General features: G+C 43.1%; 1 protein-coding gene and 1 long non-coding RNA gene across 3 annotated transcripts in view; one reads left to right on the top strand and one right to left on the bottom strand.

Annotated features, from left to right (window-relative positions):
- The window catches only part of LOC130290282 (leucine-rich repeat and fibronectin type III domain-containing protein 1-like), a 216,280-nt gene that overhangs the window by 36,807 nt on the left and 153,303 nt on the right, over window positions 1–26,170 (top strand). The window lies entirely within an intron of this gene.
- Window positions 17,600–26,170, bottom strand: part of LOC130290286 (uncharacterized) — an 86,873-nt gene continuing 78,302 nt past the window's right edge. The window contains exons 2-3 of the long non-coding RNA XR_008847554.1: window positions 20,853–20,932; window positions 17,600–18,015 (exon numbers count right to left, since the gene is read on the bottom strand). This is a non-coding gene — a long non-coding RNA (uncharacterized LOC130290286). The remainder of the gene's footprint in view (window positions 18,016–20,852; window positions 20,933–26,170) is intronic.

Genomic DNA, 26,170 nt, shown 5'->3' with positions numbered 1-26,170 from the left:
TATTCATGAGCAAAGAATAATTAGGGCCTTGGTCTAGCGCTACTGTTCTAGAACACACATGGATTCTTAAGGGGGCGCCACAAATGCACAGGACTTTTATGTTTATTCAAAAATGCTTCGACACTGGACAATGCGTTTCGGCCTTGAAAATCCCTTCCTCTGGTCCAAAAGTAATCTAATTCTGACGTCCTGTTCCGAATGTGACAATAGCATGTGGATTTGGATCATGGCGCCAGAATTATATTACTTTTGGAGTGAGTGCCGAAACGCGTTGTTCAGTGCCGAACCATTTTTGAATAAACATAAAAGTCCTGTGCATTTGTGATGCCCCCTTAAGCATCCATGTGTGTTCCAGAACAGTAGCGCTCGACCAAGACCCTAATTTTTCATCTCTCATGCCAGTTTCCATTCGGCACCCCAGGGTATACAGACAGGAGTCACGGTGCTGCAAAACTGTGCATACATTCCTATGCCACATGCTTATCATAGAGTTGTGCCTACTCGGTAGCCTCACCTAGCAAGGTTAGTACAGCATTTTAGGTGTGCGGGTTCATTCTTCTCCCAAAATGCTACATCTGGGAGTTCCACAGCGTTTTTGTCTCTTTTCTGTTTATATGTACATCATGCTTCCTAACATCTGCCTCCTCCTCATGTAATTAGCTTACTACTGGGGTGACACACTGTAACAAACCTCCTCATGCATGCTGCTGGCTGAGCGAGTGGTTTGGATGATGGTTGTCTAAGTTTCTTGTGGCAGGCAGAGCCTGCCCTGGTATTATAGTATTTATAGAAAGTTTATATGTGACATATATCTCAGATGAAGAAGAAGATTCCAGTGGACTCCAGTAGTCCATAAAAGCTTTATACTTGCAAATCCATAAGTGACAGGGAGGTATACACATTTCCAACAAGACAAGACAGGCTTGACGGGTTTCAAGCGATGCTTATGACTTATGGCTTATGAAAAGGTAATCCTCCCACCCCCGAAACCCGTCAAGACTATATTATCTTGTTTGAGAAGTGTATACCTCCTGTTTCTAATGGATTTACAATGTATTATAAAGCTTTTATGGTCTATTGGAGCACCAGATTATTCTTCTTCATCTCATATATGACCCTGCCCCCGTGGTTTGTCCGAGCGGACCCAGAATCCTCAAGTAGTGAGCTGACTTATCTTAATGTTTGTTTGACAAATCCCAGGTGGTATACAGAACAAACCTATTTTCTTAGTGCATGCAGAACATTGACATTCATGGATCTCTTTATAATCTTTATTACCCCCAACAGGGCTTAGATGCGCCGTGACACCTATTAAGTGCTGGGTAAGGACATATACAAGGCGGTATATAACTGGAATAAACCATTCCGTGGAGACCTTGGAATGTTCTCTCTATCTTCACAATGAGTCTGTGAAGTATTGTGCTGATGCTCTTCGAATGATCCCAATGGGGATTATCTTCGTCTCCGCAAAATGTTTTGGGACGTGTCCTATTTTATCCGACAGTGGGAGTCACGAATTGTTACTTATTGACTGAACGACATGTAAGACAACAACTCTGTGTCCCTACAGACTAGTGCTCCCCAACCTGGGGTTTCCTAGCTGTTGCAAAGCTACAATTTTCATCATGTTCTGAGAACCGAAGGGTGTCAGGGCATGATGGAAATTGTAGTTTTGCAAGAACTGGAGTGCAACAGGTTAAGGATCACTGTGATGGTGGTGAGTTATGCATTGTATGCCTCACCATTCAGTTTGTCCAAAAGCAGGGACTCATGTCAAAGAAGGGAGTCCCTACATCTGTACAATAAATGGCAATGTTTTATGCATCACTAATTGCATTTGCTCTGTGTCTAGCCGAATAAACGGTGTCTGAACGGTGAGTTATGCAGTGTAGTAGGCCTCACCATTCAGTTTGTGTAAAATCAGGGACTTGTGTCAAAGAAGGGAGTCCCTACTCCTGTACAATAGGTGGCAATGCTCTACACATCACTACATCCATTTGCTCTGTGTATGGCCAAACAAATGTTCTCTGAGTAATGAGTTATACAGTGTATGCATCACCATTTTGTTTGCGCAAGAGCAGGGACTCATATCAAAGAAAGGAGTACCTACACCTGTACAATAGGTGTCAATGCTCTATACATCGCTACCTACATTCACTCTGTTTCTGGCTAAACAAATGTTCTATGAACAGTGAGTTATATAGTGTATTTCTATATGTGGTGGAGATAGAAGGTCGAGACTGTTAAGTCAGGATGTTTATTGGATTTTTGTATTAGGCACGTGGTACCCTCAGGGATTGAACCATAGATATGATTTGATGTATCAGTATTAGGAATCTGTTTGTTGTATCATTCCAATCTGACACCTCTATATTTGTTCCTTCTTTTCTCCCTTCCATTTCCCTTCCTATTCTTCCCCCTTTCCTTTTTTCGCCTTCCTTTTTTGTACATTTCAGGTTTTGGTATTTATTACAGGTGCTATATAAAATTCATGATTGATATTCTTTATCTGTATGATTTGCACAGTGTAATCTATCTTGATGTTGCGTCTTTTTTTATCAATATACTGCTAGGAGCGTGCTTCCCTGTTTTACTTGAAACCACATGTTGTGGGAGTGTTTTAGTATTTGATCTGATATATACTGCATGTGTGTTTTTTTACATTTGTGTGTGATATGACTATGATTAAGGACCTTGTGTCCGAAATACGTCAGTCATGATTTTATATCGTTCCTGCATCTGTATACTTTAAATATTTAATAAAGTGATATTGGACTGTTATTTGAAGAGCCAGACATTCTTTTGTAAATAGTGTATGCCTCACCATTTAGTTTGCAAGAACAGAGACTCACATCTTTAACAGGAGTCCCTGCTCAGGTACATAGTTTCTGTGGCACCCTGCACCAATAGCATACATAGCTACCAAGGCATTCTATGATGATAGGATAGCACTCCTTGGAAAAGATGTAGCACGCCACCAGTAAAGTTGTCACGGACAATGAGGGTGAATTTATCAAGACCGGTTTCACACACCCTCTATTTAGCTTCCAAAATTTATTTAAAAAGCACATGCCTCTTTATAAATCAGGCAATGAAGCGGCTCTTTGCCGTGCTTCCGAAATCCACACTAGATCAGAGCTAACATAGATGCTCCACTCCTTCCTCCCCCCTTTTCTGACAAGGTGTGCTGCCCTCCAATAAACAACCCCCCCCCCCACCCCCCCTCGACCTGGACCTTGTTGCTCTGTTGGTAAATATGCCACTGGCTTCCACTCATTACTTTTGCTGGGCTTGGCACTTTGCACCTGGCCCAGCAGTTTAGTGTACTGTACAGGAACAGGGACACCTATCTTTGACAGAAGTCCCTGCTCCTGTACACACTATGCAAGGACAATCACAGTAAATTTGTAGCACTTGTGAATCCAAATCGCTATTTAAATACTAAAGGAACCTACAAACGAATTACGGGACATTTATTCATCTCCAGTGATAAGCTCAAACTCTAAGTATATTAGAAAGTTGCGGAACTTTACTGTATACAGCGATTAAAGCTTCATTTGCATAAAACCCAGAAAATCCCTTTTAAAGATTTAAGTTGAAAGGAACCTAACAAGTGGGTTACTGTAAGGTTAGAGCAACGATATGAAGAAACCTAGTTAAAGTTTTCTCCATTATATCAGTGTTTAACTACCAGGGTGCCTCCAGCTGTTGCAAAACTACAACTCCCAGCAAGTCCGGGAATGCTGGGAATTGTCGTTTTGCAACAGCTGGAGGCACCCTGGTTAGGAAACAGCGCATTACAGAATGTATGGAAGTATCTGTATGAAGTAGCAGAGTCGAATGTGCATCTATGGCAATTTTCACCTTTCTGGGTCTGTACATAAATATAAAGTTGGGCTCCAGTTCAGACTTTCACATTCTATGTGTTCAGGGATATATACAAATTGATGTTGGTCACATATGGGTTTAACACTATAACACCTTCCTCCTTCTGGATGTCTCCTTCTAACCTGCAGAACAACAGCTTCCCCATCATAGTCTATTTCTAGAACAGGGCTTTCAAACTCCCAGAATGCACGTGCGATGCAGTCACTTATAGCGCGCACCTCCGCCAGAAAGTCCCCACAGGCAGATGTAACTAGTGCAGTCCAGGTGGGGAATCTGTCCTATGGCTACCTAATGTGGAGAATCTGTGCTAGGCTACCTAATGTGGGGAAACTGTGCTAAGGCTACCTAATGTGGGGAAACTGTGCTAAGGCTACCTAATGTGGGGAAACTGTGCTAAGGCTACCTAATGTGGGGAATCTGTGCTGCGCTACCTAATGTGGGGAAACTGTGCTAAGGCTACCTAATGTGGGGAATCTGTGCTGCGCTACCTAATGTGGGGAAACTGTGCTAAGGCTACCTAATGTGGGGAAACTGTGCTGCGCTACCTGATGTGGGAAACTGTTCTAAGGCTACCTAATGTGGGTAAACTGTGCTGCGCTACCTGATGTGGGGAAACTGTGCTAAGACTACCTAATGTGGGGAAACTGTGCTGAGGCTACCTAATGTGGGGAAACTGTGCTGAGGCTACCTAATGTGGGGAAACTGTGCTACGGCTGCCTAATGTGGGGAATCTGTGCTAAGGCTACCTAATGTTGGGAAACTGTGCTACAGCTACTTAATGTGGGGAAACTGTTCTGCGCTACCTAATGTGGGGAAACTGTGCTGAGACTACCTAATGTGGTGAAACTGTGCTACAGCTACCTAATGTGGGGAAACTGTGCTAAGGCTACCTAATGTGGAGAAACTATGTTACCTAATGTGGGAAAACTCCTACCTTCCTAATGTGGGGAAACTTCTGCCTACATAATACTTCCCCCCCCCCCAGAAGCAGCACCCCCATGATCCATCAGCTCATGCTATTACTACAGGGGGAGGGTAGGGGGGATGGGAGAGGTGTTGCTGGTGGATGATGGGAGTGCTACTGCTGGTGCAGGTGTTGCTGGTTGATGATGAGGGGCGCATGATGGGGGCATTATATGTGAGGGGCGCATTATGGGGGCATTATATATGAGCTTATGAGCTGTTACCAACGGCTGTCCGAGCATGCTGGGAGTTATAGTTTTGCAACAGTCTGAGGTCCGCAGTTTGGAGACCTAGGTTATAGAGCCTTGAAATGGCTAAAGTGATGGTTGAAGGAGTTCTCCAGGGGGAATTTAGATGTTGCATGTTCAGTGGGAGCTGCAATACCCAGCATGGCCACTACACAAAGAAAGGAGCTGTCTACTTCCTGCTCTGTTTCATTATGCACATAGGTGGCCCAAACAGCTGAGTGTTGGACCTCCTTTGGTCTGATATTCTTGGCCTGTTGGTAAATACACCACTGGATAACTTGCACTACATTCTCTGGCCTTGGCATGCTGCACCTGGTTTAGCAGCTCAGTGTACTGTACAGAAGCAGGGACTCCTACCTTTGACAGGTGTCCCTGCTACTGTACATAATGGGGGTATTTATCAGTTTTACCTGTTGTCAGTTTCTTTTTACCAGTTTTTTTCTTTTACTTTGGTTTTTACCAACAGCTACTTTTACCCGTGAAGAGCAGACATTCCCGAGTCCCTCCTGCAGCTGGTCAGCAAGCGACATGAGTGTTTTTTTCGGGGGGGTTTATAGCTACCTAGTCAAAATATTATTCACGAAGTCAACGAAATTTAAGCAATGGACGAGTGAACGATTGTGGAAAGATGCGATCGTGTTAAAAGCACCAACCTTTTTAATAGTAGAATTGAGCCTTACCATATTCTCCCTTTGATATATGTGTTTTCAATGTCAGAATAATGTTGGCGGTGATTTGCGTCAAAAATGCGCCATATACCGCCAATTTAGCACCAAAGAACAATTGACGCAATTGAGAAATTACTGACCACTGCAAAAATCATACATAGGACCGTCAAAGCCCTAGCAAGTTTACAATTTGACAGAGTAGAGAATGTGCCAAACATTGACGCAAAAAGACACTGCGCCAAAGAAATGCAATAAAACACACATAAATCCATTGATTAATACCCCCCCCCCCCCCCCCAATGTGTGTGGACAATCGTGGGCAATCAGAGCCCTTCTAAATGTCAATCCTCATCTAAATCCTAAATAAACCAAATGGTTAGACTTGTCTGAGATGAGTTATGTCTGCAGTAACCCAGCACGGCCACTATACAATGTATGGAGCTGTTTGCTTCCTGCTCTGTTTCACTATGTATGTGCCCCAAACAGCTGATCATCAGGAGAGCCGGGTGTCAGACCCGCTCTGGTCTGATATTGTTGGCCTTGAAGAGTGACACAAGTGAACTAAAACTGTCTACCCCAGATGGGACTAGTATAGATACCTTCACATAGAAGTTCTTAAATGGGTTCTAGCTTGGACCCCCTTGTGTTGTTTAGCATAAGATTGGCAGAGTTTAGTAGATAATAAGGCCATAGGACACCAGAAAAATACTATATATTTTTTTTGTATTCACATAATATTGTCATATTGTGCAAATATTGTTATAAACAGCCAACAAAATACCATCAAATAATATGTAGTATCTAAATAACACATCATTACCAGTGATACAAGCAAACTGTCTGATTAATCATCCATCAGATTAAATTCAGTCAAAATCGAAAGGGTCCAGATAGACCTAAAAAGTCATAGATGACTCTCTGGGGTCTTTAGGTTTGTTATGTCTGTCCTGGGCAGAGTAGGGTTCCCAGCAGTGGCAGCACAGTATCGACATTATGGACAAGGCAGGAGATGTGCGGCTATGTAGGGCTAGTAATAGAAGTAGTAGTGTTAGTAGTAGTAGTAATAATAGTAGAATCTTCAACAGGTAGAAAATACCCAGGGCAACTCACCGAATGCGATAACTTCACCACTTCTTTATTAAGACATGAAAGGTACAAACAGTACAGGACAAGGGTGGACGATACACGCGGGGATGTTCGTTCGGGGCTACGGTGCCGTTTTGCAGAATATGCTTCAACAGGCCCACTGGTAATGAACAATAAGGATTGTGATCAAGATGGTTCAAGAGTGCCCCCTTGTGAATGGAGTGGTAATGTGCTTGCAGTACCACTGCTCCATTCACTGGTATGAGACTAATGGAGAACATGCACACAGGTCAGTCCCATAAACAGCAAATGGAGTGGTGGTCACGCAAGCGCATTAACCTTCATTGGCAAGGAACACTTGGACACCATGATTTTTTTGATCCATGTGGATGCCAGTGGCTGATCAACATTTAAAGGGGTACTCGGTGGAAAACATTTTCTTTTTTTAAATCAACTGGTGCCATGAAGCTCGTGTAACGAGTGAAACAGAGTCTGTTGCCTACTGCTTACCCCCCCTGCACGGGTCCTTCTCCCTTACTGCATTTCATGTTGTGAGTATGTATTAATAAATAAGCCTTTTTAAAGAGAAGACCGGTGAGTGCCGATGTTATTCTATTCTCTACTGTATTGAAGATTTGAACTTTGCTACTACGTCAGAGCACCACCACATCTCTATTGGTTTGTCCTAGTCATACGCCCGCCGTATAATTCAGTTTAGCCAGTAGGAGCAGTGCCGAATATCACATCTTCGCCTTGTCATTTACAAATCTGTTTAACTTTCTGGCACCAGTTGCTTTAACAAAAAAAATGTTTTCCACCGGAGCACCCCTTTAATGGCATTTAGTTTGTTTGGTGGGGGGGCATAAACTAGCACCAATGAAGGACCCATTATAGGGAAATGATCTCCTCTTTGTAGATCCCTGTATTAAAAAATTGCGCTTGCACATCTCAACACCCTCCAATAGTCTCTCTAAGCCAGTGGTCTGAAACTGTGGCCCTCCAGATGTTGATGTTACAGCTGTTGGCACACCGGTTGGGGAAACACTGGTGTAAACCAGCTGCTATGTTGGCACAAAACACAGACTCCATATACTTCTATAGGCAGCTGTATCCTGATATATCAGTCAGCTGTTTCTTCTCCATAGTGTTTTCTGGGCTGTCCAGGCAGGCTGGGAGTTGAACGTTTGCAACATCTGGAGGACCACAGTTTCAGACCACTGGTCTAAAGAGTCAAGTATCGCACAACCGACCTCAGTCCAGAGGCTAGCCGGATTACTAAACCCTACCCAATTAGCCAGAAATAGAAGTCTCTAGTCATCTAAGGCCCCTTTCACACTACAGGTATCATCCTGCTTTTTTACTGCCGTTATTTTACAATAACGGATGGGAAAAAAAACATGGATGCAATAACTAACTGGTAATAACGGATGATAACTGATGACCTGATGTTTTTCATCCGTTATCATCTGTTATTACCAGTTATATCTGTTTTTTTCATCAGGTTTTTAACCCTTATTTTGTAAAGCTGTACTGAGCATTCTCAGTACAAAAAAGTGATGTTAAAAAAACCTGACAATAACTGATGATAACCGATGTTTTTTTTTTTTTGAACATCCGTTTCCCATAGACTTCAATGTTAAATTTTAACATCCGTTTTTTTCACCATTTTTTTTTTTTGTTTAGTTTTTTTGCCTGACCAAAAATTTGTGTGTGCACCGTCTTTTGTGCCGGCAAACATTACTGATATTAGTAAAAAAAGAGAAAAAAATGGACATGCCTGATGCAAAAGGATAGTCCAAAAAAATTCCATGACATGAATGGGATTTTTTGACGGCCGTTTTCAGGACTTTTTGCCGGGAGTAATAGCGGAGTTTTTTTTTTTTTAACAGGATGATACCTGTAGTGTGACAGGGGTCTAAGCCAGTGGTCTGAAACTGTGGCCCTCCAGATGTTGCAAAACTTTAAAGGGGTATTCGAGGAAAAAAATTTTTTTTTTTTTTTAAGATCAACTGGCTCCAGAAAGTTAAAACAGATTTGTAAATTACTTCTATTAAAAAATCTTAATCCTTCCAATAATTATCAGCTGCTGAAGTTGAGTTGTTCTTTTCTGTCTAAGTGCTCTCTGATGACATGTGTCTCGGGAACTGTCCAGCGTAGAAGCAAATTCCCATAGCAAATCTATTCTGCTCTGTGCATTTCCTATAGGAATTTGCTTCTACTCTGGACAGCTCCCGAGACACATGTCATCAGACAGCACTTAGACAGAAAAGAACAATTCAACTTCAGCAGCTCAGAAGTACTGAAAGGATTAAGATATGTTAATAGAAGTAATTTACAAATCTGTTTAACTTTCTGGAGCCAGTTGATATGTAACATTTTTTTTTTCCTGGATAACCCCTTTAACTCCCAGCATGCCCGGGCATGCTGGGAGTTGAAGATTTGCAACATCTGGAGGGCCACAGTTTCAGACCACTACGCTAAGCCCTTCCTTACCTCCTAAAACTAGCCGTAGGCCGCACACGACTTCCTCCTTTCCCTTGAAGCACCTGTTTTCCTTGTCCTATATTTCGTCTCTACCGATTTCTAAGCACCGTGATACATCCTGACGTGGTTACAGTTATGATGTTGGATATGTGGGTGTTTGCCCAGGGGAATGATTATTAAGCGTTATTGTGGGATGGGTTATGCTGGGTAAGTGCTGTTAGTAATGTATCATTCCTCATACTAATGCACAGTATTACCGCCTCATACTGCTTCCCGAGCGCTCGTAGACTCCCAGTCTCCTGCACGTCGTTCACTGCTCCCCAAATATTTCTTGTTTTGTCTCCTATGTCTTTGAACAACGTTTCTTTTCGCTCCTTGTATAGAAACCGTATAACATTTTTATTTTATTTTTTATTTTTTATCGGTTGTCAAGTTTCCTTTCCTTCTCGCCGAAATGCAATGTTACAGCCCTTCCGTGCATTTGTTCTGCTCCAATAAGCGGGGACTAGTCATGCTAGGGGACATTTTACAATATTAGGATATGCACCTTGTACAAGGTTTGCCATGGGTTTTTCATTATTTAAAGGAACAATGTACATTGTATTATTTCTAGTGAAGGTACTGAAGGAGCAGCAAAGAATATATATTCCTACGCGATGTACCGCCCATTGAGCCCTGAACCATGTATAACACAATGGATAACTTTAGCTTGGAGTTTAATGTCTTTAAGAAGCATCCAGGTTACGAGTCCTACAGAGTCATCTGTTTTATTCCAGCACAGCTGCATTCATGCTTTTCATTACTGTAATTGGGTCATGTGATCACAAGCCCAACCCACAGAACCCACAGTGTTTATTTTTTGTTGGAGGAAGTGATCATTCCTGGGTCAGCTGACTTCCTGTGAACTTTAGGAGGACATCATCACCTATTAGATCTCTTCGGGAAGCTCACAGACCCCTCCCCTCTGCTCTATCTGTATACTGCTGCTGATGCTATCTCTGTATTGCTGCGGCTATTTCTATGGGACTGCAAATGAACATGTGTTCAGGGATGTGCTTTAAAATGTAACTGTCAGGCCCAAGGCCTGATTATGGAAACATACCTGTGTTTTATTATTGCATCTGTGTATAAACTAAGACCTGGGGGGTGAGGGGTCATTCAGACGGTGTGTCCCTGTTTGTGTATTGCATTTTATTAGGGGGCCTGGCTGGTTATTTGTTTGAAGTCAGGAGTTTCTTTGAAGCGGCAGGATGGGAGATAACAGATGCCCCTTGGTGGGATCAGGGGGGAGGGGGGAGTGGAGCTTCCCTCCAAAAACAAGCAGATATGATATTTAAACAATGCTAGACTCAAAGTTGGTTGTTAAGATCTGTGCCCCAAGCTGACAAGACCATCCTAAGAACAGCTGGAGACTGCTATACTATTACGCTGTAAGAACTTCATTTTTGTTTTCTGAACTTGCTAAACTCTTTTATATATTTTTGTAACTGTATGTCATTTATTTATTTTTATATGGTCAGCACTGTGATGCCTTTTATCAGATTAAATGTTTAATTAATCAGCTCTGGTCTTTGATCTCTAAATATATGAGCTCACCTTTCTGAAGGCAGCTCTGGTGAAACACGTTTATCTAAGGGTTAATTTGGTGACTTGCTGGGACTAGTAGTGGATACCCAGAGGTCTGGCGGCTTTAACCCTTGCACCATCACACTCTATCTAGCGTCTTGGCTGGACCGATAGAGTGTGATCGTGACAGTAACTTTTACTAGATATGCTTTAAAATGCAAAAACGTGCCCAAGTGAAAGGATTAACACAAGGAACCAAGATTGGACCTGTCTAGAAACAGACAAGGCACTCACTGAGGTCTGCAGGGCCCAGCCAGCCCTGCGGTGCAACACCTCAAGTATATAGACCCACTATCCAATATAGTACAGTCTTGCTACGGGTGAAAAAGAACAAATACCTCCAACGCATTTCTGCAGCTAGATTTAGAAGCGGTGTCATCAGGGGGGTATATTATGACAAAACAAATGAGGACCAAGCAGCAATATATAAATAAATAAATTATATGAAGATTGGATGTGGTGACCAACAGGACCTAGAAAGAAAAAGCCTGTCCCTATAAATCCTGAAAAAGAAAATACATATACAGTAGACTCAATAGATATGGCTCTATGTGGAGGGAAAAAGTTACTTTCCCTAGTGGTCAAACCACACTCATCCTATATTCACAGTACAGACGTCATCTGGTATCACGGTTCGTAGAAATCACGACGGAGCCGAGAGGATACACCTGAATACATGCAGGGAGCTGGAGTTGTCCGGCTCTCTAGCTGTGTGCAGCAAGGATTTGGCATCTGACCTCCTACCATATAGGGACAGACTTTTTCTTTCTAGATCCTGTTGGTCACCACCATTTTATCTGCATAATATACCCCCCTGATAACACCGCTTCTAAATCTAGCGGCAGAAACGTGTTGGGGGTATTTGTTTTTTTTCACCCATAGCAAGACTGTACTATATTGGATAGTGGGTCTATATGCTTGAGGTGTGGCACCGCTGGGCTGGCTGAGCCCTGCAGACCTCAGTGAGTGCCTTGTCTGTTTCTAGATAGGACCAATCTTGGATCTTGTGTTAATCCTTTCACTTGGGCACATTTTTGTATTTATCATTTTAAAGCATATCTAGTAAAAGTTAAATTTTAAGCTCATACATACATTATATGTTCCTTCATTTAAGGCTGGATGCTGATAATTGCCATTGGGAGTCTACCTAGTACCCATACCCTTCAGCTCTCTGTATACTGCTGCTGCTATCTCCATGGAATCATGATATATAGTTACACACCTCCCCTCCAGATCTATTTGTATACTGCTGCAGCTATCTCAATGGGATCAGAATATATATTAGTTATACACCTCCTCTCTGATCTATCTGTATACTGCTGCAGCTATCTCTATGGGATCAAAATGTATAGTAGTTATACACCTCCCATCCAGCTGTCTCTATACTGCTGCTGCTATCTCTATATGGTCAGACTATATAGTAATTATACACCTCTTCTTCAGCTCTATCTGTATACTGCTGCTGCTATCTCTATGGGATTAGAATATATAGTAGTTATACACTTCCTCTCCAGCTCTATCTGTATACTGCTGCTGCTATCTCTATGAGATCAGGATATATACTACCCATATACTGCTGCTGCTATCACTATGGAATCTGGAACTATAGTTGTTATACGCCTCTTCTCCAGCTCTATCTGTATACTGCTGCTTGCGCTATGGGATCATGATATATAGTAGATATACACCTCGCCTGAAGCTGTGTTTACCCATTGGTCCTGATTTGAGTGTAGTGTAGTTTTTCTTGTGGGTTTTAATTCCCTACATCTTTTTTTCCACAGTATTTACTAAGTTTTCCCTCCACTTTGCACTTTTCCTTACACTTTGCTTTTTTTTACACATGCTCTGATCTGTCTGGTTTTTCTCATCTCAAATCCACCACATTTACTGTGGAAATCTTAGTAAATATGTTGTTTTTTTGTAAAAATGATGGGGTCACGCCCACCTTTTGCAGCCACGCCCACTTTCCCTGATGGCTATGCCCCTTTTTCTGGTTTTCTCAGTAAAATGTGAAGTTAGTCTGGATTTTTCCAATTCTGACGCACATTCTGGCGCAGACAGAATTTCTGGCACACTATAAGATTAAGCTCATTACAGTTTATAAATTCTGAGAACCCTGGTATGACCGCCACATCAGACCCCCAGATAAATAAGAGGTCGTCGATGTAGCGGCCATACCTCAGCAAATGTTGGCTGTAGGGGTTTATGGGGGCGAAAAGAAAAAACATATTGTTGAACATAAAAACTCCACCACCAACAAAATATATTCACGTAAAGGAAGTGAGTATGGTGTGCTGCACCCTTGAGTCTGGATACAAACATGTATACTGTATCTTCAGGAAAAGACCTGAACAGAGAGGGAGATTTATCAAAACTTGTCCAGTGGAAAAGTTGCTGAGTTACCCATAGCAACCAATCAGATCGCTTCTTTCATTTTTGAAAAGGCCTCAGAAAAAGGAAAGAGGTGAGCTGATTGGTTGCTATGGGCAACTCGGCAACTTTTCCTCTGGACAAGTTTTGATAAACCTCCCCCATAGTCACTAAGGGGGAGGTATATCACCTCTTTCATTTTCAGATTCCTGCTTTCATTTTTGAAAAGACCTTGGAAAAATGAAATAAGTGATCTGATTGGTTGCTATAGGCAACTGGTAAATTTTTCCTCTACACAGGTTTTGATGACTCTCCCCCTAACTGTCCATGTTCAGGCTATTGACATCAATGGGGCCTGTTCCTGTCTGTGCCCATACATGTCGGCATCCCATGTTGACCAAGACCAGAAGCATAGAGTAAAAGTAACATGTTTATTCGGATTTCCAATACTGCAACGCGTTTCACCTCACTAGCGCGGCTTCATCAGGCATGATGAAGTCGTGCAAGCACGATGAAACGCATGGCATTGTTGGAAATCCGAATAAACCTGTTACTTTTACTCTACGCTTCTGGTCTTGGTCAGCGCCGTTCAAAGCCATCCACCCCTTGGAAGTCAATTCTCCATTACTACTCTTGTGATTGGAAAGGCTGCAGACCCGGCATTACTACCTCTCCACGCTTACCATTGTTGTGTGTGAGGTCACCCAACCACCGATGGTAAGAGTTCCTAGTTATTATACTAGTTTACCTTAAGGTGGTTTTACGATATGGAGCGCTCTCCTTTTTATCTTTGGCATCCTATGTTGACAGCTCACCATTATGTACGTGCCATGGAGCGCACCATCGTCATGTTAACCGAGTCTAAGATTTTAAAGGAGAGCTGTTTCCCCTGTGCTGAAAAAACTAAAAAAAACTAACTCATCTTCCTATGTTCCCCCGTTGCACCGATATCAACATCCCGGTCCTCCGGTGCTGGTCTTCTTCCTTGAGCCCAGGAACCAGGAAGAAGACCAGCACCGGGGGACCAGAATGCTGATAGCGGTGCAACGGGGGAACATAGGAAGATGAGTTAGGTTTTTTTTTTGTTTAGTTTTTTGCAGCCGGGGCATAGGGGAAATGGAAAATGTTACGCCACAGTTCTCCTTTAAAGATTAAACTAACATTTGTGGGTAGAGATATCACATAAGGGTTCTTGAGGTGACATTGATGGTTGTACAATGCCATAGCTGACTACTTGGCCTGAAGAAGACCATATACCCAACCTCTTGTTAAGACCATCTTTTCCGATACATGCACCTGTCCCGTGGCGGGCAGCCTGTGGGTACACCATGGCTGACTTCTGGCCTGGATAATGATGACATATGCCATATGGTCGCCTGGTCTGCTCTCTCTGTGAGGAATACGATGTTGGCCTCTGCACACAGAAGCCTAGACAGGAAGCTGGCTCTTGTGGCCGCCAGGTCCATATTGGTCGGTTCCAGGACTGAACTGCTGGTAACATTACCCAGAGATCAATGAAACTGTGGGCGCGGAGGACGGAGAGATCAACACAACAATCCTGCAGTGTGAAGAACCCATAACTGTCTGTGGAGCATGGGAGAGAGAGCAGTAGGGACGTGTTATATATAGTGCAACATTTACCAAATGACTCTCAGGAGTTTGTTGCATTTACATTAAAAGCCATCATCCCCGGAGTACGGCACCATCCAGTCTGCACTGCGCTTTATTTATCCGGGATTTGTTTATAGGAACCAGATGAGGGATCATAGATCACCTACTATTCATAGAGCTTATGTGTTCTGTAACAGAGATAGATATATAGATAGATAGAGAGATAGATAGATAGATAGATAGATAGATAGATAGAGAGATAGATAGATGAGGGATAGATAGATAGATAGATGATAGATATGAGATAGATAGATAGATATGAGATAGATCGAGAGATAGATAGATAGATAGATAGATAGATAGATATGGGAGATAGATAGATGATAGATATGAGATAGATAGATATGAGAGAAATAGATAAATAGATATGAGATAGATTAGATAGATAGAGATAGATAGGATAGATAGATAGAAATGAGTGAGATAGATAGAAGGATAGATAGATAGAAATGAGTGAGATAGATAGATAGATAGATAGATATGAGATAGATAGATATGAGATAGATAGATATGAGATAGATAGATATGAGATAGATAGATATGAGATAGATAGATATGAGATAGATAGATAGATGATAGATAGATAGATATGAGATAGATATGATATAGATAGATAGATAGATAGATAGATATGAGATAGATATGAGATAGATAGATATGAGATAGATAGATATGAGATAGATAGATATGAGATAGATAGATATGAGATAGATAGATATGAGATAGATAGATATGAGATAGATAGATAGATGATAGATAGATAGATATGAGATAGATATGATATAGATAGATAGATAGATAGATAGATAGATAGATAGATAGATATGAGATAGATATGAGATAGATAGATAGATAGATAGATAGATAGATTGTTTAAAAATTCAGGATAAGAAGTACATTGATTTTTTTTCCCTCAGGTCTGTCTAGACAACACAGTATTAATTCAGTGAATCTCCGTGTCATCACTATACATTTGTCATGCCTTTATACACTTCTTTTGTATTTTTCATGGACACATCAGTCTGTTGCAATCCACATCATTATAGCTGCAGATATAGGATAATAATTCCAGACAGTGATCAGCCAGAACATTAATCCCTGAAGTATTACTAAATATCTTGTGACAATGACATGTGAGCAAGTGAGCACTCACTTTTTGGAGTTGATGTATTGAAAGCATAATGGTTAGCACCAACCACAAGTGATCCAAAACTGCTCCAAGGAAGGACAACTTGGGAACCAGCGGCAGGATCATGGGGGTCCAATGTGCACTGATCTGCTGAAGGAGTCAAGGCTTGAGCTTATATGGGATGTGCTTAAGAATCAAGTCTGATCCATGGAGAACGCGCCTCACAATAGGATCTCCTGAGGACATCTTTCAGTGATAATGTAGAGTGAATGTCTTGAAGGGTCAAAGCGACACAAGAAGAACCTACTCTATATTAGGCAGGTGGTTTTATTGTTCCGATCTGTATACATGGTACAGTGTGTTGTGAATGCTTTTCCACAGATACATCATAGTCTCCCAGGGCAATGGGGGGAGATGATGAATTACCATTATTTCATAATTCTGCTATTTTATTAAAGGCGTAAAACATCTTATCCCCTATCAAAAGAATTGGGGATAAGATGTTAGATCGCAGGGATCCCGTCGCCCGCCGGTGCGGCACCCTGGTTATCCGTGCAGGGAGCAAACTCTGCTCTGTGCAGGATGACTGGCGACTACAGCCACTGGGCCCCCTCCATTCAGGTCTATGAGAGAAAGCATGAGGGCTACGTACTAGCCGTCACCCCCCCTCCGATAGACATGAATGGAGGGGGGCGTGATGTCACGAACATGGGAGCTCCACACTCCCGTGTTCCGGAAGCTGCTGCAGCCAACCCGGAGATCGGGAGGGTCCCCAGCGACAGGATCCACCCGATCTAACATCTTATCCCCTATCCTTTTGATAAGGGATAAGATGTTTTGCACCGGAGTACCCCTTTAATAATCTGGGTCATGATTTTCTTGTCCTGCTAAGGTAATTTCCAGCCCCTTTAAGGGTATGTTAAAGTCACCCTCACTGCTGACTCCAGCCTTTCTTCTCCTGACCTTCTGCTTCTGGCTCTTTTTATTGTGGGATTCGGAACCTCTGAAAGTCAATGTCAGAGCAAGTTACTAAATGTAAAAGCAATGAAAATTCTGGACCATCAGACTATGATCTAAGGCAGTGGTCTCCAAAACTGCAGCCCTCTAGCAGTTGCAAATCTACAACTCACAGCAGGCTGTGAGTTGTAGTTATGCAACAGCTGGAGGACCACAGTTTGGAGACCACTTTAATGAAGTTTTATATTTTCTAATTTTGAATACATGCAATGAGATACGTTTAACTATTTGGGTGCCTCCCATAGATTTATGTGGAGTGTTACCCATGCCTCCATGGTCATCACTCCACGGGCAATAGAAAAACTTGCACCTCTGTAGATTAGTGGGGTAAGACCCCTATCGACAAAATATGCCATATATGTCTCCATTGGGAAAATCCATTTACTGTTGTACAACGGCATTAAAGGGGTTATCCACCATAAGGTGATTTTTAGCACTTACCTGCCAGACAGTAATGGACATGCTTAGGAAGGATCCGTACTTGTCTTTGGGCTGAATGGCTGTGAGTCCATCATAATGCTGTTGCTTTCTTTTTGCGAAATGGCTATTTCCTGTTGGCGTTCCCTCCTTCCAACTACAAGTCCCAGTATCCCTTGTTTGTAAGTGTGAGGTCACTTTTCTCCCTCCCACACATCAGCCACCCTACCCATTGAAGCACACCTGAGCTGCCTTCCATGCTATGCTGTAAACAGTAGACCAGTGTTTTCTAACCAGGGTGTCTCCAGCTTTTGCAAAACTACAGTATCCTGCAGAATGATCTCCCTCCCACTCAGCGGTTGCTCTATCTATTGAAGCAGACCTCTAAACACCAGTAATGTAGTGGTAGTAATGTAATGTCTCGGGCCACAATGCAACATGGGAAAACCTGAAACGACATTAATTTTGTATGCTGTTAAAAATATCACATAAGACTTGCGAGACCTCCATCAAACACCGGTACATACACTATATTATGAACTTCACTAGCATAGTTAAATAAATAAAAAAATAAAAAATCAGGAAAACCCCTTTAAATAGTTACAGCAAAGGGGAATTTCACCTATCATGTGATTCCCAGACCAAAGGGACAGCAAAACTTGGTTCATGCATTGACTTTGGGGGGCTTTTCATTGGACCAGCAAATCATTTACTCATGAAATTAGTTATCCCCTATCCGCAGTTCAAGTGTTATTGCCATTTAAAAGGACTTTTGACATGTTGACCCAGGTTGAGATCGCATCAGGTCTTACTCCTGAGACTTGTTGCGAACGTAAGTTATACCCTTATTCTCCACCTGCCAAACAAATCTGACCTTTTCTATACAGATAAAAGGTCGGATCTGTCGGCTGTATGGAAGGGGGAGTGGAGGGTGCTGATGTGCACTTCACCAGCTTATAACACTCGCAGCAGGTCAAGAGTGAGACCTGGTGTGATATAAACATGGACGTGTCTGGGCCACATGTCAAAAGTTGTTTTCAAGGACAGTCATCCTTTCAGCACTCAGCAGTGTTCAGAAGCCCTATAAAGAATGGAGGCAGCGCTGGCCTTCATACTGCCAATCCATTTGTTTGGGAGACAATTGTGCCTAGAGTAGGGCCCAAAGAGGTAGAGGGTGATTCCATCATTGCACACTGTCCTCCCAGTGTTGCCTGTGTATTCCTTACTAGATCAGCTCAAGACATTATCCCTCTGAAGTATTAGGTAACAGCTGCTCATAGAATTCTATGGAGAGGAGGAGGATGAGTAGAAGTAGTCGAAAAGAGCAAGAAAGATGCAAACAGAGAAGACACAAGTAGAGACTGCAGCAGCTTGTAGTAAGGGATATAAAAGGGAGCAGTGGCCGTTGTATGGACAATCCATTTGTTTGGGATTGAGTGAGGGCTCAACTCCTGCACCACAACTGATCCTGAAAATCCCAGTCCTGCAGCTGCTCTCCACCCCGTGGCTTCTCCCTGCCCCCCCCCTCCCTCCCCCTCCTGATCCTGAGTGACGCTTCTCTCCCGATCTGTGTATAGGTAGAGACGCATCACTCTGGGCCAGGAGGGACTGAGAGCAGTCGTGGAGACCACCCTCATGACTAGTTATCCAGGTCTAGCATTTTAGAGTAAATCATAGTGTTTCAGGACCCCGCTCCCTGCACCTGTTTGATGCCACCTGCGATTTGGGTAGCATAAAACAGTTGAAAGATTCCCTTTAAAACAACTAGTTGTCGTCTTACTTTGATCTAAAATGTTATGCCACAAATTTGGCACACCGTTTCAGTTTCGCATGAAGCCTGTGCCACTTTCCGCTAAGCCACACAGCCTTGTTGAGCAAGACTCAAAAGTGTCTAAAACATATAATAAAGATGGAACAAGTTATGTACGCTGTTTTTTTTCCCATGCATTTGCAATCTGCCCCAGTATACGAGTTTTAATGATGTGTTCTGATGAATACAACACTGTTTTGGAATTTCCGACCTTAAGCATGATTCATATGATCATATGAGTCACATATCGAAGCCATAAACATTATTTCCTCTGTGAATTGAGAGGGACCCAGATTACGCAAAAATACTTAAGGCATCTGATGTCTTGATGACATATGAGATGATGACTAAAGGGGGAATTTTCCATTAAAGGAACAGTCCAAACAAAACTAATACACTATATTGTGCCTAGAGTAGGGCCGGATGGGGTACAGGATCATTTCCATCATTCCTCTTTGTCCTCCCAGTGTTGCCTGGTGTGTTTTAGGTAGCAGCTACCCATTGAATTCTATAGAAGGTAGGAAGAGGAGAAGTGGTGGAAGAGTGAAAAAGAGGCAGACAGAGAAGAAACAAGAAGAGGCTGCAACAGCTTGTAGTGAGTGTTATATCACACTTCAGTGCTGGATTCACAGCTTACACTGTCCAGTACTGCTCTATTATATCCCCTGTGTTGCTTCTGTCTCTAAAGGTATGCTGTAAAGATATAGGGATTCCTTCTCTTTTCTGTGCATGAGCAGTGTATGGGAAACATCATAGCAGCTAGTCTAATTATTTGAAATAGATCATCTCAAAAGATTAGCTCACTTAAAGGAGTACTCCGCCCCTAGACATCTTATCCCCTATCCAAAGGATAGGGGATAAGATGTCAATTCGCCGGGGTCCCGCTGCTGGGGACCCCGGAAATCGCCGCTGCAGCACCCCGCTATCATTACTGCACAGAGCGAGTTTGCTCTGCGCGTAATGACGGGCAATGCAGGGGCTGGAGCATCGTTACGTCAAGGCTCCGCCCCTCGTGACATCACGGCCCACCCCCCTCAATACAAGTCTATGGGAGGGGGTGTGGCGGTCCTCTGCCATAGGCACGACCCCTGCCATAGACTTGCATAAAGAGGGCAGGCCGTGATGTCACAAGGGGCGGAGCCATGACATCACGCTGCTCCTGTATAGCCCGTCATTACGCACAGAGCGAACTCGCTCTGTCCAGTAATGATAGCGGGGTGCCGCAGCGGTGATCCCGGGGGTCCCCAGCAGTGGGACCCCGGTGATCTGACATCTTATCCCCTATCCTTTGGATAGGGGATAAGATGTCTAGGGGCGGAGTACCCCTTTAAGGATCAGGTAACGTCTGTAAATGGAAGTCTATGGAGAGGGAAGGGTTGAGAAGAAGAAGAGGTGACTGGAGAGAGATAGAAATAAAGAGGCAGACATAGGAGACACAGTGAGAAGCTGCAACAGCTTGTAATGAGTGTTCTTACCTCAATACTGGGTTCACAGCTTACACAGCTCAATACTGCTCTATATTGTCATCCCTGCTTCTTCTGCCTATAAAAGTGTGCTACAGAGATATAAGGGAGAAGGATCTTCTGTTTTAGCAGTGTATAGGACACATCATAGTATCTAGTCGAATTATTAAAAATAGATCAGTTCAAGACATTAGCTCACTTAAGTATTAGGTAACAGCTTTCCACATAAGTCTTTGCAAAAGAAGAGGGAGAGGTAAATAGAACAATAAAGTAAGTGGCAGATAAAGGAGACACAATGAGGGTCTATACCAGCTTGTAGTGAGTCTTATATCTCACCTAGATACTGTATCTACAGTTTACACAGACCAGTAGTGCTCTATAATGTCCTTCATGCTGCATCTGCTTCTAAAGATGTGCTATAGAGATTTAGGGATAGAAATGTTCCCTCTTCTGTGTGTGAGCAATATATAGGAAATATCATAGCAGCTAGTCTAGTTATTATAAATAGATCAGCTGAAGACATTAGCTCATTTAAGTATCAAGTAACAGCTCTACACAGAAGTCTATGGAAAGGGGAAAAGGAGGAGGAGGAGAGGTGACTGGGAAGATAAAATAAGAGGCAGATAAAGAAGACATGGACAGAGACTATAGCAGCTTGTATTAAGTCTTACATCTCCCCTCAGTACAGGATTCACAGCTTACACTTCACAGCAGTGTTCTATAATGTCCTCCAATGCTGCATCTGCCTCTAAAGATATTTTTTCCCCTTTACTATGTGTGAGCAGTGTATGGGAAACATAATAGCAGCTAGTCTCGAGCCACTAAATCAGGGAGCCTGCAGAGGGAAAACTGGTGAAAAATATAATGGCCAGAAATAGCACTAATCCTCATGTACACACACATAACAGCTTATAATGGAACGTTACCTGAAATGACAGATGCGCTTTCATGTTCAGCAAAACACATGTAGTTAAGGTCACCATTCTGCTATTCAGGTGTGTTTAATAACATACTTCACATTGTACTCATATAATGATACAGTGGATTATATCTTACTACTCAGGCCGGTATAAATGCAGCATTCTGCACTATTTTCCATGTTTGTGAAGCACTTTGTGCTATTAGTCATGTTTGCCAGCTTTCCTGCCTGCTGGTTCAGTTATTAATGGCTTAAAGGAAGGTTCCGTGCCTGATATAATAGATCACTTCTGTCATATTGTGTTTAGTACATTAGTGACCTGGTTAAGCTTATTATGTGTCATGTGATTCTTTTTAATTACTGTGTTAATCAGGAAATCCTTAGAGTGAAAAAATAATATACAAGATAGTCCTCCCTACTGTAGATTATAAGAGTATTATAAGTCACCTATCTGCCTGCACGAGAAGAGAAGAGGACTGACTGGGGGCCTATACTATATGGGGACAGTGTGGGGGCCTATACTATATGGGGACAGTGTGGGGGCCTATACTATATGGGGGCAGTGTGGGGGCCTATACTATATGGGGACAGTGTGGGGGCCTATACTATATGGGGACAGTGTGGGGGCCTATACTATATGGGGGCAGTGTGGGGGCCTATACTTTATGGGGGCAGTGTGGGGGCCTATACTATATGGGGGCAGTGTGGGGGCCTATACTATATGGGGGCAGTGTGGAGGTCTATACTATATGGGGACAGTGTGGGGGCCTATACTATATGGGGACAGTGTGGGGGCCTATACTATATGGGGGCAGTGTGGAGGCCTATACTATATGGTGGCATTGTGGAGGCCTGTACTATATGGGGACAGTGTGGGGCCTATACTATATGGGGGCAGTGTGGAGGCCTATACTATATGGGGACAGTGTGGGGGCCTATACTATATGGGGGCAGTGTGGGGGCCTATACTTTATGGGGGCAGTGTGGGGGCCTATACTATATGGGGGCAGTGTGGGGGCCTATACTTTATGGGGGCAGTGTGGGGGACTATACTATATGGGGGCAGTGTGGGGGCCTATACTATATGGGGACAGTGTGGGGGCCTATACTATATGGGGACAGTGTGGGGGCCTATACTATATGGGGACAGTGTGGGGGCCTATACTATATGGGGACAGTGTGGGGGCCTATACTATATGGGGGCAGTGTGGGGGCCTATACTATATGGGGGCAGTGTGGGGGCCTATACTATATGGGGACAGTGTGGGGGCCTATACTATATGGGGACAGTGTGGGGGCCTATACTATATGGGGACAGTGTGGGGGCCTATACTATATGGGGACAGTGTGGGGGCCTATACTATATGGGAACAGTGTGGGGGCCTATACTATATGGGGACAGTGTGGGGGCATATACTATATGGGGACAGTGTGGGGGCCTATACTATATGGGGACAGTGTGGGGGCCTATACTATATGGGGACAGTGTGGGGGCCTATACTATATGGGGACAGTGTGGGGGCCTATACTATATGGGGACAGTGTGGGGGCCTATACTATATGGGGACAGTGTGGGGGCCTATACTATATGGGAACAGTGTGGGGGCCTATACTATATGGGGACAGTGTGGGGGCCTATACTATATGGGGACAGTGTGGAGGACTATACTTTATGGAGGTAGTATGGGGGCCTATACTATATGGAGGCAGTATGGGGGCCTATACTATATGGGGGCAGTGTGGAGGCCTATACTATATGGAGGCCTATACTATATGAAGGCAGTGTGGAAGCCTATCCAATATGGAGGCAGTGTGGAGGCCTATCCTATATGGAAGCAGTATGGGGGCCTATACTATATGGAGGCAGTATCGGGGCCTATACTATATGGGGACAGTATGGGGGCCTATACTATGTGGGAGCAGTGTGGGGGCCTATAATATTTGGGGGCAGTGTGGGGGCCTATATTATATGGGGGCAGTGTGTGGGGGCCTATACTATATTGGGGCAGTGTGGGGGCCTATACTATATGGGGGCAGTGTGGGGGCCTATATTATATGGGGGCAGTGTGTGGGGGCCTATACATATGGGGGCAATATGAGGGGATGATACATTATGGGGGCAGTGGGGGGACCACTACTATGTGGGATGCAAATCGGGCTAACTACTATATGTGGGCTATATAAGGGGCATTACTACTATATGGGGGTATTGTGAGGGGCCTTACTACTATTTGAAGCACAGAGGAGCCTAACTACTAAATGGGGCAAAATTTGCCTTGGGGCCCACAGAACTCTAGTTATGCCTCGTGTAGCCAATTATGTGTTTCTTGTGTTCTACAACAGCTGAGATGGGCAGTATGAGTTTCTGCAACAGTTGACGTGTATTATAAGATTCTGCAGCAGCTGAGGTGTGTATTGTGATGTTCTTTAACCTTTAAGGACTGTAATGTGATGCACTGAAGTTGCTAGGGTGTGCTCTATCATGTTCTGCAGCAGCTGTGGTGTGTATTATGTGGTTCTGCAGCAGCTGTGGTTCATATTATAATGTTATATAACAACTGAGATTTGTATTGATGTGGATTATGAGATTCTGAAGCAGCTGAGGTATGTATTAGGGGGTGTTGGCATCAGTTGGGCGTGTGTCATATGATGTTCTGCAGCAGCTTTATAATACCCACTGCAGATGATAAACAACTACATTTCAACAATAAACTGGTTCAGAACAGGAGAAGGTGACAAACTGCTGCTGTGTGAAGAGATAAGCTGCATCTATTAAGCTCCACTCAGCTCAGAATGTGATATTTATTCCAGTTTCATTTACAGATTTGTCAATAGGAAATTTCCATTAACATTCATAACATTTACATATTTCTAAAATATTAGGAAGTCTGGTGAATAAGAACCATAACTCCCACTTGATCAGAGCCTGGTACAGTCATTCTCTCTGTAGTAATAGTGTCCAGCTTCAGATATCAGTCAGTGATAAGTGGAGTCAGAGGAGCGGAACGTCGGAGTTGCAGTATGATTAGCACAGCATGAAATTATCAGGTAAAGCACTAAAGGGCCCAATATATCTGGGTATCTGGGGTCACCTGAAGTCAATGCAGGATGCAAGACACTTGATGTGCTGTACCCGCACCCAAATCAAATGGGGCATGGCGCCAGACATGTCAACTCAATGTATGAAAATTTTTCGGTCCAGCACAACATCACTTAAGCGAAGCTATATCGGCTCACCAGACATATGTGAACCCAGCCTGAGGAAGGACTTTTCTGGACTGCTTTTCAGTAAGGGTGTGTTCAGACTACAGATGTTAAAAATGGATGCTGCTACCATCTGTTCCCCATTTACTTACAATATAAAACAAAAACTGACCATAAGGCAGGATTGGTGTCCTGAAAAGGGCAGAAAAGGGACACAAAACCCTCTATGCGGTTTTATCACCGTTACTGTAAAACAAAAGAAACATCTAATGAAAACAAATTTTGCGGTGACAGAACAGATGCAGAACGCTCTCTGCTGCTTTACTACAATTATATATATATATATATATATATATATATATATATATGGATCCTACTCGTATCTGTGTTATTTACTGCTCCCTGTCCCTCACAGAGATCTTCACCTAACACATGCTATCTCTAAAATGGCTGCTGTAGCTATGTGCATAGGCTTTTACAGTGGCTTTGACATCATCCCTATACTTACTCCTGATTGCCTGGGAGAGCTGCTTGAAAGGCATTATGGGGTTCCTTGAGGCCATGTGATCCTTTCTCCTGCTCTTTTCTACTGGTGTTATTTTAGGAGGTTCTCCAGGACTAAACTGCCAGAAATTTGAGTTTGAACTAAACTGAATTTTTAGTTCTGACTAAACTTGGGTTCTATGGGTTCGGTTTGCTCATCTCTAGCAGTGACCTTTCTATTATACCCCTTAGGAGAGGACTGCATGTGGCAAGGGCAATGTGCAGAACAGGAAAAGGACAGAACATGACAAAGACCCTCAGGTACTAGCAGCAGAGGATGAATGTGCTTGTGATGTGGGACCACATTGTTAGAAAGCAGAAGCCTGCACATTACAAGAGCAGCATCAGGAAGCAAATTATATACATGTTCTCCAGCTTATTAAAAATAATTGCAGCAGAAGGAGAGGAGCATACTGATCCTGCAGGAGACAGTGACTTGTCCACTCTTGTGATTATTAGAAAGCAGAAGACTGCATGTGACAAAAAGAGAGAGTTGGAGAGAGAAAAAAACAAAACAGGGGGTGCTCCATTGTGTAGTATATCAATTGATATGTAAACCCTCCCCCACACCAAAGTGGGTGGTATACTGTCCTTAAATGGGTACTACGGTGCCCCAGCATTTAGAACATTTTGTTCCGAATGCTTAGAGCGAGCTACGGGGATC

The sequence above is a fragment of the Hyla sarda genome, chromosome 9 (genome assembly GCF_029499605.1).
Source record: "Hyla sarda isolate aHylSar1 chromosome 9, aHylSar1.hap1, whole genome shotgun sequence".
NCBI classification, from domain to species: domain Eukaryota; kingdom Metazoa; phylum Chordata; class Amphibia; order Anura; family Hylidae; genus Hyla; species Hyla sarda.
Note: the sequence above shows the minus strand (reverse complement) of the source record. Positions and strands in the feature narration are given on the sequence as shown.